The 13,229-nt window shown below is 45.6% G+C and overlaps 1 protein-coding gene across 3 annotated transcripts in view; it reads left to right on the top strand.

The window, feature by feature from the left end:
• The first annotated feature begins 3,775 nt into the window (after window positions 1–3,775).
• Window positions 3,776–13,229, top strand: part of LOC144596038 (signal transducer and activator of transcription 1-alpha/beta-like) — a 48,385-nt gene continuing 38,931 nt past the window's right edge. For all 3 annotated transcript variants that reach the window (XM_078404118.1, XM_078404119.1, XM_078404117.1), the window contains exon 1: window positions 3,776–4,425. The gene's annotated coding sequence lies outside the window, so the exon portion shown is untranslated. The remainder of the gene's footprint in view (window positions 4,426–13,229) is intronic.

Below are 13,229 nucleotides of genomic sequence, written 5' to 3'. Positions count from 1 at the left end.
AAGTGCTGTTTCAAATCCAAGCGTGTCTAGCATTTGCAGTTGATTAACTCTATCGTTTTTCACATCAGAGCAGCCCAGGTGTTTTCTGGTGAAGAAGCTAAGAGTTTCTTCACGGGTTCTGATTACAGTGGACTTGGGATCAGCCAAGAAACAGCGAACACCTAGTAAGTGGAGATCTTCAGGCCCTCTGTGAGACACTGACTTAGCAGAGCCATGTTTATGCAATCCTTGATATCTTCAACATCTAGTTTCCTGTGCCAATGTTTCTGTTGCTATGTTGTTCATATCCAGCATTGAAATCAACGTGTAATGTTATCATTTCTAATGCATGACAGACAACCCTTGGTCTTGAGAGTTATTAACTTATTGGTATTTCAGTAAAGAAACAAGATATATGGTCATTTGATAAACAATAGTGTACTGTGGCTGGGATTAAACTAGACTACTGTCGGAGGGGAAAAGTGAGATGAAGAAATTATGTCACTAATTATTTTATCCCACGATAAAGTTCAACATAGAGATTTGTCAAATATCAAGTGACAAATGGCCATGATGAAGAGAATTTTTGTTGGTAACTACTGACCACATGTAATCCTACATTATTTAATTCATCCTGACTTGTGAATTTGTGGAATTCTCTGCCTCAGAAGGCAGTGGAGGCCGATTCACTGGTGCATTCAAAAGAGAGTTAGATACATCGATCAGCCAAAACATTATAACCACTGACAGACGAAGTAAATAACATTGATTATCTTGTTACAATGGCACCTGTCAAAGGGTGGGATATATTAGGCAGCAAGTGAACAGTCAGTTCTTGAAGTTGATGTGTTGGATGCAGGAGAAATGGGCAGGAGTAAAGACCTGAGCGACATTGACAAGGGCCAAATTGTTATGGCCAGACGACTGGGTCAGAGCATCTCTGAAACAGCAAGGCTTGTGGGGTACTCCCGGTCAGCAGTGGTGAGTACATACCGGCAGTTGTCCGAGGAGGGACAAACCACAAACCGGCGACAGGGTGTTGGGCGCCCAAGGCTCATCTTTGCGCGAGGGCAACAAAGGCTATCCCGTCTGGTCCGAACCGACGGAAGGTCTACTGTAGCACGTCACTGAATATTTTAATGGTGGTCATGGGAGGAATGTGTCACGATACACAGTCTACACCCTGCTGCGTATGGGGCTGCACACGGAGGATCAACAGCATATTAGGCAGATGGTCATAATGTTTTGGCTCATCAGGTCGTAATGTTTTGGCTGATCGGTGTAGAGCTCTTAGGGCTAACGGAATCAAGAGATATAGGGACAAGGCAGGAACAGGGTACTAATTGTGGAAGGTCACCCACGATCTCATTGAATGGCGGTGCTGGCCCAAAGGGCCGAATGGCCTACTCCTGCACCTATTTTATATGTATCTATTTGTTCTCAGTATATTATTAAGCAGACAGATTGTACTGGGATGGGATCCAGAGCTTCGATTTTCACAATACTGTGGAGAACCAACTAGTTAATTATCTTCAAATTATGCATTTATTCCTTTTGCAGTGAGCAACGATTTCTTTTTTTCAGATGAATTTTCAAAAAATAAATGTATAGATATGCTTTCTCTGTACATCAGGAAAACAGGAGGATTTGGGGTCATCACAGGATAAACAACAAGATGGCTGGACCTAACGCTGAAAGATGGGTGGATCTGGACCTGACCGACGGCTCCCGTGGCCAATGGCGGGCCCGGGTGCTGCAGCGAGGGCCAATGGGAGTGTTGGGGAGGCGGGACCTGGGAGCGGGTTGGTGGGGGGGGGAGCGCAGTGACTTTTACATTATTTAAATGTTATCAAGTTTTTTGTCTCTACCACTTTTTCAAGCAGCGAGTTCCAAACCTCAAATGTCTCTGGGTGATTCCACCCATTCCTACCCCACCCTCCTCCCAGCTCTGATAACATTGTTCTACCAATTACAATAGACAATAGGTGCAGGAGTAGGTCATTCGGCCCATTGAGCCAGCACCGCCATTCACCATGATCATGGCTGATCATCCCCAATCAGTACCCCATTCCTGCCTTCTCCCCATACCCCCTGACTCCTCTATCATTAAGAGCTCTATCAAACTCTCTCTTGAAAGCATCCAGAGAATTGGCATCCACTGCCTTCTGAGGCAGAGAATTCCACAGCTTCAGGGTTTTCCTCATCTCCGTTCTAAATGGCTTTCTTATCTCCGTTACTTCCTCATCTCCGTTCTAAATGACTTTATATCTGTGCTGCTGGTTTTGAAGCGTCTTCATTCTTTGAAGGATATTCAGGCAACTGAACTATCCTATCACCAACTAGAGAGCGGTCCTGACCTCATTGGAGACCTTCGGACTATATCTATATCGGACTGTCTTCAGTTGGACTTTACTGGACTTTATCTTGCACTAAATGTTATTCCCTTTATCCCGTATCTGTACACTGTGGACGGCTTGATTGTTATCATATCTTTCCGCTGACTCAAGTCAAGTCAAGTCAAGTTTATTTGTCACATACACATACACGATGTGCAGTGAAATGAAAGTGGCAATGCCTGCGGATTGTGCACAAAAAAGAATTACAGTTACAGCATATAAATAAAGTTAATAAAGTTACTATAGTGTAGACAAAACTTAGTCTCTGGAGTTATAAAAGTTGACAGTCCTGATGGCCTGTGGGAAGAAACTCCGTCTCATCCTCTCCGTTTTCACAGCGTGACAGCGGAGGCGTTTGCCTGACCGTAGCATCTGGAACAGTCCGTTACTGGGGTGGCAGGGGTCCCTTATAATCTTGATTGCTCTGGATCTGCACCTCCTGATGTATTTCCTGCAGGGGGGGGCGAGTGTAGTTCCCATGATGTGTTCTGCCGAACGCACTACCCTCTGCAGGGCCATCCTGTCCTTGGATAGCATGCAACAAAAAAGTTTTTCACTTTTACGTGTACCTCGGCACACGTGACAATAAACAAAACTAAACTAATATGCTGGGCCAAGCAATGGAGAAGATTCACTGTGGCTGCTTGCCTCAGTTTCTGGCCTTTTCCACAATTCAGTAGCCCTAAATGTGCAGTAACATAGGTTACGCACAACAATAATGCATAAGCAAGGGATGGGGTGCTAAGTAGACACTGCAATAAGACACAATTTTGATTTAGATTTCTATTTCTTAACTTTTCCTTTATTTGCTGATGTGTATTCCTGTTGCCCTTGCAATTCAGTGACCCTCTTGGAGGTCAATTAAAACGAAATTACACCAAAAAGTGGGTGCAAAGTTGTCACCGCCTTGTGCATCCAATTATTTTCCATCTTTCAGAAATTGTGCAGAAAAATACGCGATTGCAATAATGATTGTTCCTTCTATGGGCACAAAATGTATCTGGTTTCCTCCAACCTGCGTGTGTGTATTCCGGGTTAGTGAATGGTCCATGCATGCAGCGTAACTCGCTTTGCATTGCTTTGCTTTGCTTTGCTCCACCCCGCGACGACTTTACTTTCGTTTCTCGCTTTCCTGCAAAAGCTGCTTCAGTTTTTATTTTGTAACTTCTTGGAAACCACGTGGTTCTTGCATATGCATGCGATCCCTCCCTCCCTCCGTGTCCCTCCCTCCGCCGCTGTTGCCCTGCCTGTCTGCCTGTGCTCTCCCACCTCCTGCAGACACCACGCCCCTCATGCCCCGCCTCCCCCGCGCTCCCATTGGCCCGCGCTGCCCCGGCCCGGCCCGCCATTGGCCGCGGGGGCCGTCAGTCATGCCCGGGCCCTGGCGTGCTGTGCTTCCGTGTTTGTTGCAGCAGCCCGACACTCTGCAGCTCCACACTCACTCTGCAAAGCGGCACCGCCGGCCACGCTGCACCCTCATCCTGGCTGCCCCTTCATCCAGAGTGCTCCCTGATCCTGTTTGCCCCTTCAGTCTGTGTGCTCCCAGATCCTGTGTGCTCCCTCATCCTGTGTGCTCTCTGATCCTGTGTGCTCCCTCATCCTGTGTGCTCTCTGATCCTGTGTGCTCCCTCATCCTGTGTGCTCTCTGATCCTGTGTGCTCCCTGATACTGTTTGCCCCTTAACCCTGTGTGCTCTCTGATCCAGGTTGCCCCTTAATCCTGTTTGCCCCTTAATCCAGTTTGCCCCTTAATCCTGTTTGCTCCTTGATCCTGTTTGCTCCTTGATCCTGTTTGCTCCTTCATCCTGTGTGCTCCCTTGATCCTGTGTGCTCCCTTGATCCTGTGTGCTCTCTGATCCTGTTTGCCCCTTAATCCTGTTTGCTCCTTCATCCTGTGTGCTCCCTTGATTCTGTGTGCTCTCTGATCCTGTTTGCCCCTTAATCCAGTTTGCCCCTTAATCCTGTTTGCCCCTTCATCCACTTTGCCTCTTCATCCACTTTGCCCCTTCATCCAGTTAGCATTTTCTTGCTCGCTCTTCCCAAAGACTCAGGTGAGTGCATTCGTCCAGTCCGTTGCTAGATGGTTAACTCCGTGGAGCTGTTGCAGAATCCTTACGACTTCTGCTGTATTTTGCTCAAAAATCCACCATGCATTATTTTGTCAATGAGGTTGTGATTATTGTGTTTGTGTGCACGTTGCGCGGCGGGGAGAATGCTTGGGTTTGTATTTGAAGTGCGGCACGGGAGTAGAAATTGCACATCTCAATGTCTGAGCATGAGCATCTCAATGTATGAGCATGTGTGAAAGTAGCGATCGATAGAGACAACTGTTTTGAAAGTTCATTTCTCATCAGTATTGGGCATGTCAGTGTGCTGGGCAAAGTGCAGGGATAGCTTAAAGATGAACACAAAGAAAGGAGACCCATCCTCGGTATTGACACTTTTAATTTGAGGGGCAATGTTTGAGAAGAGGTGGTCAGGGTAATTAATGTACCTACCCATCCTATATATACAGACAGGTCCTCCTTTCTAAACAGTACAACATACTAGGTAAAGTTTTTGTTTTAAGTTGCTCTTGTGGATTAACTATTTTTTTTACAGTCCAAGCTATCAAGAAGTGTGTAATTATAGTTCTGGGATTGTTACAACCCTAATGATGACATGCCTACTGATAGTTACAAATTGATTATCCGAGGAAGGGTCTTTCCACAGACGCTGCCTGAACTGGTGATCCTCTCTGGCAGTTTTTATTTGCTCTCTAGATTCTAGCATCCGCAATCTCTTGCATTCCCAAATTAATTATATATATATTTTTCCCCATCAAGAAAAGAACCACAAGATAATGTTTGACAGGTAAATCGTTAGTTAAGAAGTTTTTAATGCATCCTAGAAAAATCTTCTTTCTTTAGTTAAATGAAAAATCATGGCTTGCATTAGCAAGAACAAAAATCAAACCATTGTCCAAACTTGAGTGTTTTTTTTCCCCCATTGATGTATTCCCGGTTTTGCCCTCAGCACGATAGAACAACCGAGTTCATATTGAAGATTTCGTAGTAAACGACTCACTAGAAGCCAAAGTCACAATTCAACACCACTGTTGCCAGCGAAGTATTGCATCTCCTGCTAATTATTAAAAACTGCCCTTGAAAATACAACGTTTTGCTTTTCTCATCACAGCACAGTGAATGACATTTGCAAACTGGTGGAATAATGTCATGAGTTATATTATTATTGTATTATTCATTATATTATTTGAGTTGGTGCAAAAAGTTTTAGGTTTTCAAATTCAGTTGTCCAAATTCAGAATTATAAAAACAAATTAAAATTCACTCTTTACAAATGAATGATGACAAACTGAAAATGTAATAGGGATCTCGTAGTATAAAATTATGTAAATGTTTAAAAAAAACGTGTAAATGCTGAAAATCTGAAATATTTTCCTTCTTCCACACTCTTCGAGCATCGTTTACAGAGGAAACTCTTAAACAGTCCTGCCAACTTTGGGGTTTTGGGGTGTGAAGAAGGGTCTCGACTCGAAACGTCGCCCATTCCTTCTCGCCAGAGATGCTGCCTGTCCCGCTGAGTTACTCCTGCTTTCTGTGTCTATCTTGGGGTTTTGGCTTCACTGGAGCTGTGATGATGCAGGTTTAGTAGCTGCGTCACTGTGCTGCAGAATGTGTTGGCTTGGTGCAAAATTGATGATTTGCATTGCTCCTACCTGCGCTAATAAAAAATAGACATTTACTCTAATTATGAGGATATTTTCTTTTCCCCAGTTGATATGAAAAGCCCTGAGATATGTCACCATTTTGGAACACCGATACCACAGTGGGGTCAGTAAAGTTGCTGCCTTGCAGCTGCAGTGACCTTGGTTCAGTCCAGTTCTCTGGCGCTGCCTGTGTGGAGTTTGCATTTGTGATTCTTACGTGTTCCCTATGCCCACCCCCCTATCATCCTCTGGCTTGTGCTGCGGTTCCCCCTACATCCAAAAGATTAATTGCTATTAAGTTGTTCCTAGTGTGTCTGTGGCCAGATGAATATTGGGGAGGAAGGGTGGGGCAAGGCATTGAAGGCAATGTGTTGATGAAATCAATTGGGAGATTGGGATTGTGCTGTGGGCAGAAGGGGTTTTCTGGAAATGTTCATTTCAAAGGTGTGTGTTTCATCTACAACAAAATGCAATTGTTTACATTGGCTCAGGCAGCTCCACATGTGGGCGTGGATTTTGCACTTCTGTTACACCGCTAATTCATTGACTTCACTGCACTTTGGTAAACCTTGAGGCAAAGAAGTTATTGTATAAACTTAATCTTAAAAGGGTGTTGCACAATGTTATATTTAAAAGGAGTACGAGAAACTGTTCTGGTAAATTTAAACAAACATTTGATTTGGTTTGAACACTAGTTTAGGGTAGGTAAAACAATAACTATTTTATTCCAGGAATATTTTTTTTATCTGTTAATTCAGTCAATCTAATAAATCTAAGCACGGTAGGGTGTCTTAGTGCCAAGGACTTAGTATGGTCCTTGAAAGCCCTTGAATTTGAAACTTTATTAAGGCCTTGAAAGTCCTTAGATTTATCATAGGCCCTTGTAAATTCACTTTTTATGATAAAAGTATTAATTCATGCAGAGTAATGTGGCGTTTTTCCATCTTCGCTGCCACCGCTCACCCCGGGGCTTCTGAACAACAACTACAACACTTGTGTTTGTTCTTGTTTCGCTGCGCTAGAGGGAGACGGGGCCGGGGAAGAGAGTGGAGGAGCGGCGGAGATCTCACTGGCGCTGGGAGAGAGGGAGGGAGCAGCCCCCGGCAGTGGCTCTGACACCCTCCCCGCATTCCTGCTCTCACCGGCTGCTCCCTCTACCCCGTCTCTCTCTCTCTCTCTCCCCCTCTCTCTCTCTCCCCCTCTCTCTCTCTCTCTCTCTCTCTCTCTCTCCCTTTCCCCCCTCTCTCCCTTTCCCCCCTCTCTCTCTCTCTCCCCCTCTCTCTTCCCCCCCTCTCTCTCTCTCCCCCCTCTCTCCTGCCCACCCCCTCTCTCTACCCCCCCCTCTCTCTCCCCACTCTCTCTAGCTAGTGCAGGCAGAGAGAGACACAAAATGCTGGAGTAACTCAGCGGGACAGGCAGCATTTCTTTCTGAAGAAGGGTCTCGACCCGAAACGTCACCCATTCCTTCTCTTCAGAGATGCTGCCTGTCCCGCTGAGGTACGCCAGCACATTGTGTCTATCTTCGGTTTAAACCAGCATCTGCAGTTCCTACACAGGCAGCGAGAGACTGGGTGAGCCTCAGGTGGACAAAGAGCAGGAAAGTAGATAGGAAGAGAATGTGGTTGGGAGGGGGAAGAGATGACGAAGCCTGACTTACCTTCACTCACCAATGAGCACACATGCAAGGCACGGCAAGTTTATTTATATCGCACATTTCATACGGCAACGGCTTTACACAGAGCATAAAAATACAAAACAAGGAGAAAAGGTAGGAAAATACAAATAATAAGAGCAATAAGATAAATAAATAATAGTTATAAGTAAGATTAATAGAGTAATGGGGGATCATGACAGAAGCCTGCAAGTGAAAGGCACCAATGTAAATGACTGGAGAGATGGTGTAGGACGGATGGATTGAAATGGGGGTGGGTGCACTGAGAGTGGTTCTGGGGTATATGGGATGCATGCCTGTAGAGCAGATTATTTCTTTCTGTTTTTTTAAAATTCGTGTCATCCCGCAGCTGTTTGTCAATAGTGAGAAAATTTTAGTGCCATGTCGTTGGCCTCTGCAAGATCCTTTACAGTGCATGTGTCATGCAGCATGTCACAGCTCAGGAGATGTTCCATAGTCTTGAGGCCCCGTCCGCACTCGCAGTCTGCCGCATCTTCAGTACATCCCCACTTCAGCATGTTCGATTTGCCCCTCCCCATGCCTGTCCCCAGGTCTGTTGAGACTGGGACCTGGAGGGAGTTTCTCAGAGGGATCGGTTGTCATGTGAGTGTCTAGAGCAGTTTATACTTGAGCTGAGAACAATGTCCTGCTTTCCTAGTGCTGCGTGGGAAGATTTAAATCAGTTTGTAGGGCGTTGGTCTGCAAGGGAGCATTGAAAAAGGGAAAACAAAAGTGTAAAGACAATTGGAAGGGACCAATAGAGGCAGGACCAGTGTTAGGGTTAGCAGACCTCCAAACCCGTCCGAATTTGGCGTAAAGTTTCCACTTTCGTATTTAATTTCCGCCATTCTGATTTTGCCTCACATTTTTCCGCTAAACGCATGCCCTGCCCCTCACCTGGCCTAGCCTTCACCAGGCCTGGCCTCGCCCCTTGCCCAGCCTCTCCGCTGGCCTTGACTCGCCGCTCGCCTGGCCTTGTCTCGCCCCTGGCCTCGGCTCGCAGCTGGCCTCGCTGCTTAGCGTGAAGCCCGTTGATGTTGATAGGGGATGGGGGGGCGGGTTGGGTTGCAGGGGCGGTGGGAGTGCGGGTTGGGGGGGAGTGGGGGTGACGGGGCGGAGGAAGGGAGGTGGAGAGGGGTGGGGGGGGGGGGCTGGGGTGTGGAGGTGGGGGGAAAGGGGGGAGTGGGAGTGGGGAGGGAGGGGGGAACATGGACCGTTGTGATTTGCTGTTGAAGACCACCGGAGCAAGTATATCTTCAATTAAATTAGGTATGTGCAGTTTTAAATGAAACTCTTTCTTCATAACTTAGTCATACATTTTATGACCATTGTCCTTTTATTCAATACCAAGAAAATTGGGATGTGTACGGAAAAAGCAAAATAGAAAAAACAAAACAAAACTATTTTTTCTTTGTGTTGTAAAAAGTTTTTCATATACTCATGACAGGCCTGACATTGTACATGTAGTCCAAGAACTACAGACTGTTGGAAATAATAGTCGTTTTTCACACTTGAATGTAGTGCAATGCATATGTGCATTTGGTGTGCATACTCTTTTTTGCTGAAAAGTTGCATTACGCGCAATATTATGAATTTTGATGTAAAATTCTGAATTTTGGACATCAAAATTATGAATTTGTAAAATCAAGTGTTGGGAGGTCTGGGTTTAGATTGAGAGACAATACAGGAATATTTAAGATGCGTTTATGTGGAACCAATGTAAACTCAGAAAATGTAGTAAACAGTGCGTGTAAGAAAATAACTGCAGATGCTGGTACAAATCGAAGGTATTTATTCACAAAATGCTGGAGTAACTCAGCAGGTCAGGCAGCATCTCAGGAGAGAAGGAATGGGTGACGTTTCGGGTCGAGACCCTTCTTCAAACTGCGTGTGATACGTAAATGTGATCCTATACAACATTGTAGCAGTATTAAAGTCATAGTCAAACAGCACAGAAACAGACTCTTCAGCCCAACTCGTTCATGTAAACCAATCTTAGTAAACTAAGATTACTAATCATACATATGCTCTCTCATCCAAATTATTGATATCAATGACAAGCAGCAGTGGGCCCAGCAGTGTTGGGTAGCCAGCTCTTTCCTGTTCCCATGCGATCTAACCTTTCGGAGCAGCCTACCATGTGGAACCTTGTCAAAAGCCTTGCTGAAGTTTATATAGAATACATCTGTGACTCTGCCCCCATCCACCTTCATGGTGATTTCTAAACACTGAATCAAATTAGTGAGACACTATCTTCCAAGCATAAAACGATGCTGACTACCTCCAATGAACTCTCATCTTTCCAAATGCATCTTCTCCCTCAGAATCCTCATGCCCGTTATGTCCTGATTTCCTCAAGTATGCTTCTCAACTCCCTGTTCTAAATATATGCCTGCACACAAGAGTGGCAGGAGATACAAGAGACTGCAGATGCTGAAATTAAGAGCAAAACCTAACTGTTGTGCAAACTCAAGGGATAAACAGCATCCGTGGAGGCAATGGAACGGTAGATGTTTGAGGTCCATACCTGCAATCAACCCTTTGCCTAATTGTACTGTTGGTCATGTTCAGCACATATATTGTGAGCGATAGGACCTGTTCTTGTGCTGTACAGTTCTGCGACCTGTTGAGTTTGCACAGCAGTTTACTTTTTTTTTACAACATGAGTAGCAGAATTGATTAAGGAATATAATGTATTATTAAACTATGTGTGGAGGGGAGGGGGGGGGGGGGGGAGGGAGGGAGAGAGAGAGAATATTCTGGGACAATCAAGGAGAGAAACTGTTTTTAATTAAGAACGAACGAATGAATGCAGCGGTAGAGTTGCTACCTTACAGCGCCAGAGACCCGGGTTCAATCCTGACTATGGATGCTGTCTGTACAGAGTTTGTACGTTCCCCCTTTGACGCGTAGGTTTCCTACAACACTCCAAAGACGTACAGGTGTGTACGTTAATTGGCTTTGGTAAAAGTGCGAATTGTCTTGTGTACAGGGATCACTGGTCGGTATGGACTCATTGGGGTGAAGGGCCTGTTTCAGTGCTGCATCTCCTAACGTCTAAATGTGAAAACACTGCAGGGACTCTCCAGCCTGCCTGTTGATGGGAAGGTTATCATGGAGTGAATAAGGCAGGTGATTTTCAGAGATGTGCCAAACTTAGAAATTAAGCTAGCCAAGCATAGACTGAGCTATCAATAACGCAAAGGATATAGAGTGGGGAGCATTTAAAGTCATAGAATGATACTGTGTGGAAACAGGCCCTTCGGCCCAACTTGCCCACACCAGCCAACATGTCCCAGCTACACTAGTCCCACCTGCCTGCGTTTGGTCCATATTCCTCCAAACCTGTCCTGTCAATTTCTGAGTGCTTTATGAAGGACTTTGTTGATAAGTGTTTCAGGACCAGTGTGGAAGGTAAACGATCCCGGCCAAGCAATACAAACGTTGGCGAGGGAACATTTGGGAAATGGGATTCGTGCTGCAATAAATATTAGAATGACTGTAGAAAAGGATATTGATCACCCAGGTGAAAATAGTAAATTTGGAGAAGGGTCTTCTGTGAGTCAAGAACAGATCTGACTTGTTGGGGCGGCACAGTGGCGCAGTGGTAGAGTTGCTGCCTTACAACTCTAGTTCGACCCTGACTACGGGTGGTGTCTGTATGGAGTTTGTACGTTCTCCCTGTGTCTGTATGGAGTTTGTACGTTCTCCCTGTGTCTGTATGAGTTTGTACGTTCTCCCTGTGTCTATGAGTTTTCCCCGGGTGCTCCAGTTTCTCCTACATTCCAAAAATGTACAGGTTTGTAGGTTAATTGGCTTTGGTAAAATTATTAATAGTCCCTCGTGTGTACATGGTGCACAGGGATCACTGGTCGGTATACTCGGTGGGCCGAAGGGCCTGCTTTGCGCTTTATCTCTAAACTAAGCATGCAAAATGGAATTGAAACGAGGGAACCTTTTAATGTGGGTGTTGGAAATGGTGTTGGGGAAGTTTACACTAAGTTTTGTTAAAGTGTGACCTGTGCATTTCCTGAGAGAGCCACAAGTTTCCTGTTTGATAAAGTTTATTCAGGGAGGGACATTCTGGGGAAAGCCTTCTTGTGGAGAGAGTTTTTAAAAAAATGGGAGTAACCCTTCCATTCAGTTTCCTACTCCTTGGTCTGTTGAGTGTATAATTGCTAAATTCTCGGCAGGCTTTCTTGCCCCCTGTCACCTGTGCTTTCACAGGTTTTCGGGCTGTCCCACGAATCTCGGGTTCTGGACCTGACTGGTGGTGTTAGACGGGTCTGGTAGAGTTACTGCATCGCAGCACCAGAGACCCGGAGACAATCTGGACCGTAGGTGTTGTCTGTGTGGAGTTTACACTTCCTCCCTGTGACTGTGTCGGTTTCCTCCTGTTTCCACCCGCATCCCAAAGGCAAGTGGGTTTGTCGGTTAATTGATTCCAGTAAATTGCCTGGTGCATAGGAACTGTATGCGGAGGTGGGATGAGATCAGAGCAAGTGTGAATGGTTAGTATCAGACAATAACTGCAGATGCTGGTACAAATCGAAGGTATTTATTCACAAAATGCTGGAGTAACTCAGCAGGTCAGGCAGTATCTCAGGAGAGAAGGAATGGGTGACGTTTCGGGTCGAGACCCTTCTTCAGACTGATGTCAGGGGGGCGGGACAAAGGAAGGATATAGGTGGAGACAGGAAAATAGCAGCGAGAGAGCATGTTGCTAAACTCTCATCGAAGAGAGGAGGAGAACTTCTTCAAAGTGGACATACCTTGAGGAGAAATCGCAGTGGAGCAACAGGTAGTGTAAGATAATAACTGCAGATGCTGGTACAAATCGAAGGTATTTATTCACAAAATGCTGGAGTAACTCAGCAGGTCAGGCAGCATCTCAGGAGATTTCGGATGAATGGTTGATCAATAGTCAGCGTGGACTTGGTGGGATGAAGGTCCTGCTATTGTTCTGTTTCTCTAAAGTAAAGACCCACTGGTGCATTTGGTTTGACGTGTCTCAGAGTTGCTTAATAAGTTGCACAGGCGACAGGGCAGCTTTGACAGAGTGCTTCACTTAAAATATAACTTATAAAGCCGTAAGGGAATAAGGTGCTTCTGATTTCTGAGGTGATTGTGACCTTGTGTTTCTGACGACAATAATGAGGTGAGCTGTCCCTGGAGTAGCACCTCTATTATTCAATTGAGTCTTGAGATCAAGTCTTGGAACATACAACAGTACAGCTCAGGATCAGACCCTTTGGCCCACAATATCTATGCTGAGCCATGTATTTATTTTCTACTAGACCAAGTGGACCCTTTGGGGCCAAACCTCTCCTGCATTGATGCAGCAACCTCTTGCCCCTCTCTTTGCCCCCCTCTCCACTCCTCCCACCCTCCTCCCCCTTCCTCCTCCCCTATCCCCTTCCCCCTCCTCCCCCATCTTCCTCCCATCCCCCCTTCCCTCCCCCCCCCTTCCCTCC

Source organism: Rhinoraja longicauda, chromosome 8 (genome assembly GCF_053455715.1).
Source record: "Rhinoraja longicauda isolate Sanriku21f chromosome 8, sRhiLon1.1, whole genome shotgun sequence".
In the NCBI taxonomy this organism is placed as follows: Eukaryota; Metazoa; Chordata; class Chondrichthyes; order Rajiformes; family Arhynchobatidae; genus Rhinoraja; species Rhinoraja longicauda.
The sequence above is the reverse complement of the archived record's forward strand: the minus strand, read 5'-3'. Positions and strand labels throughout refer to the sequence as shown.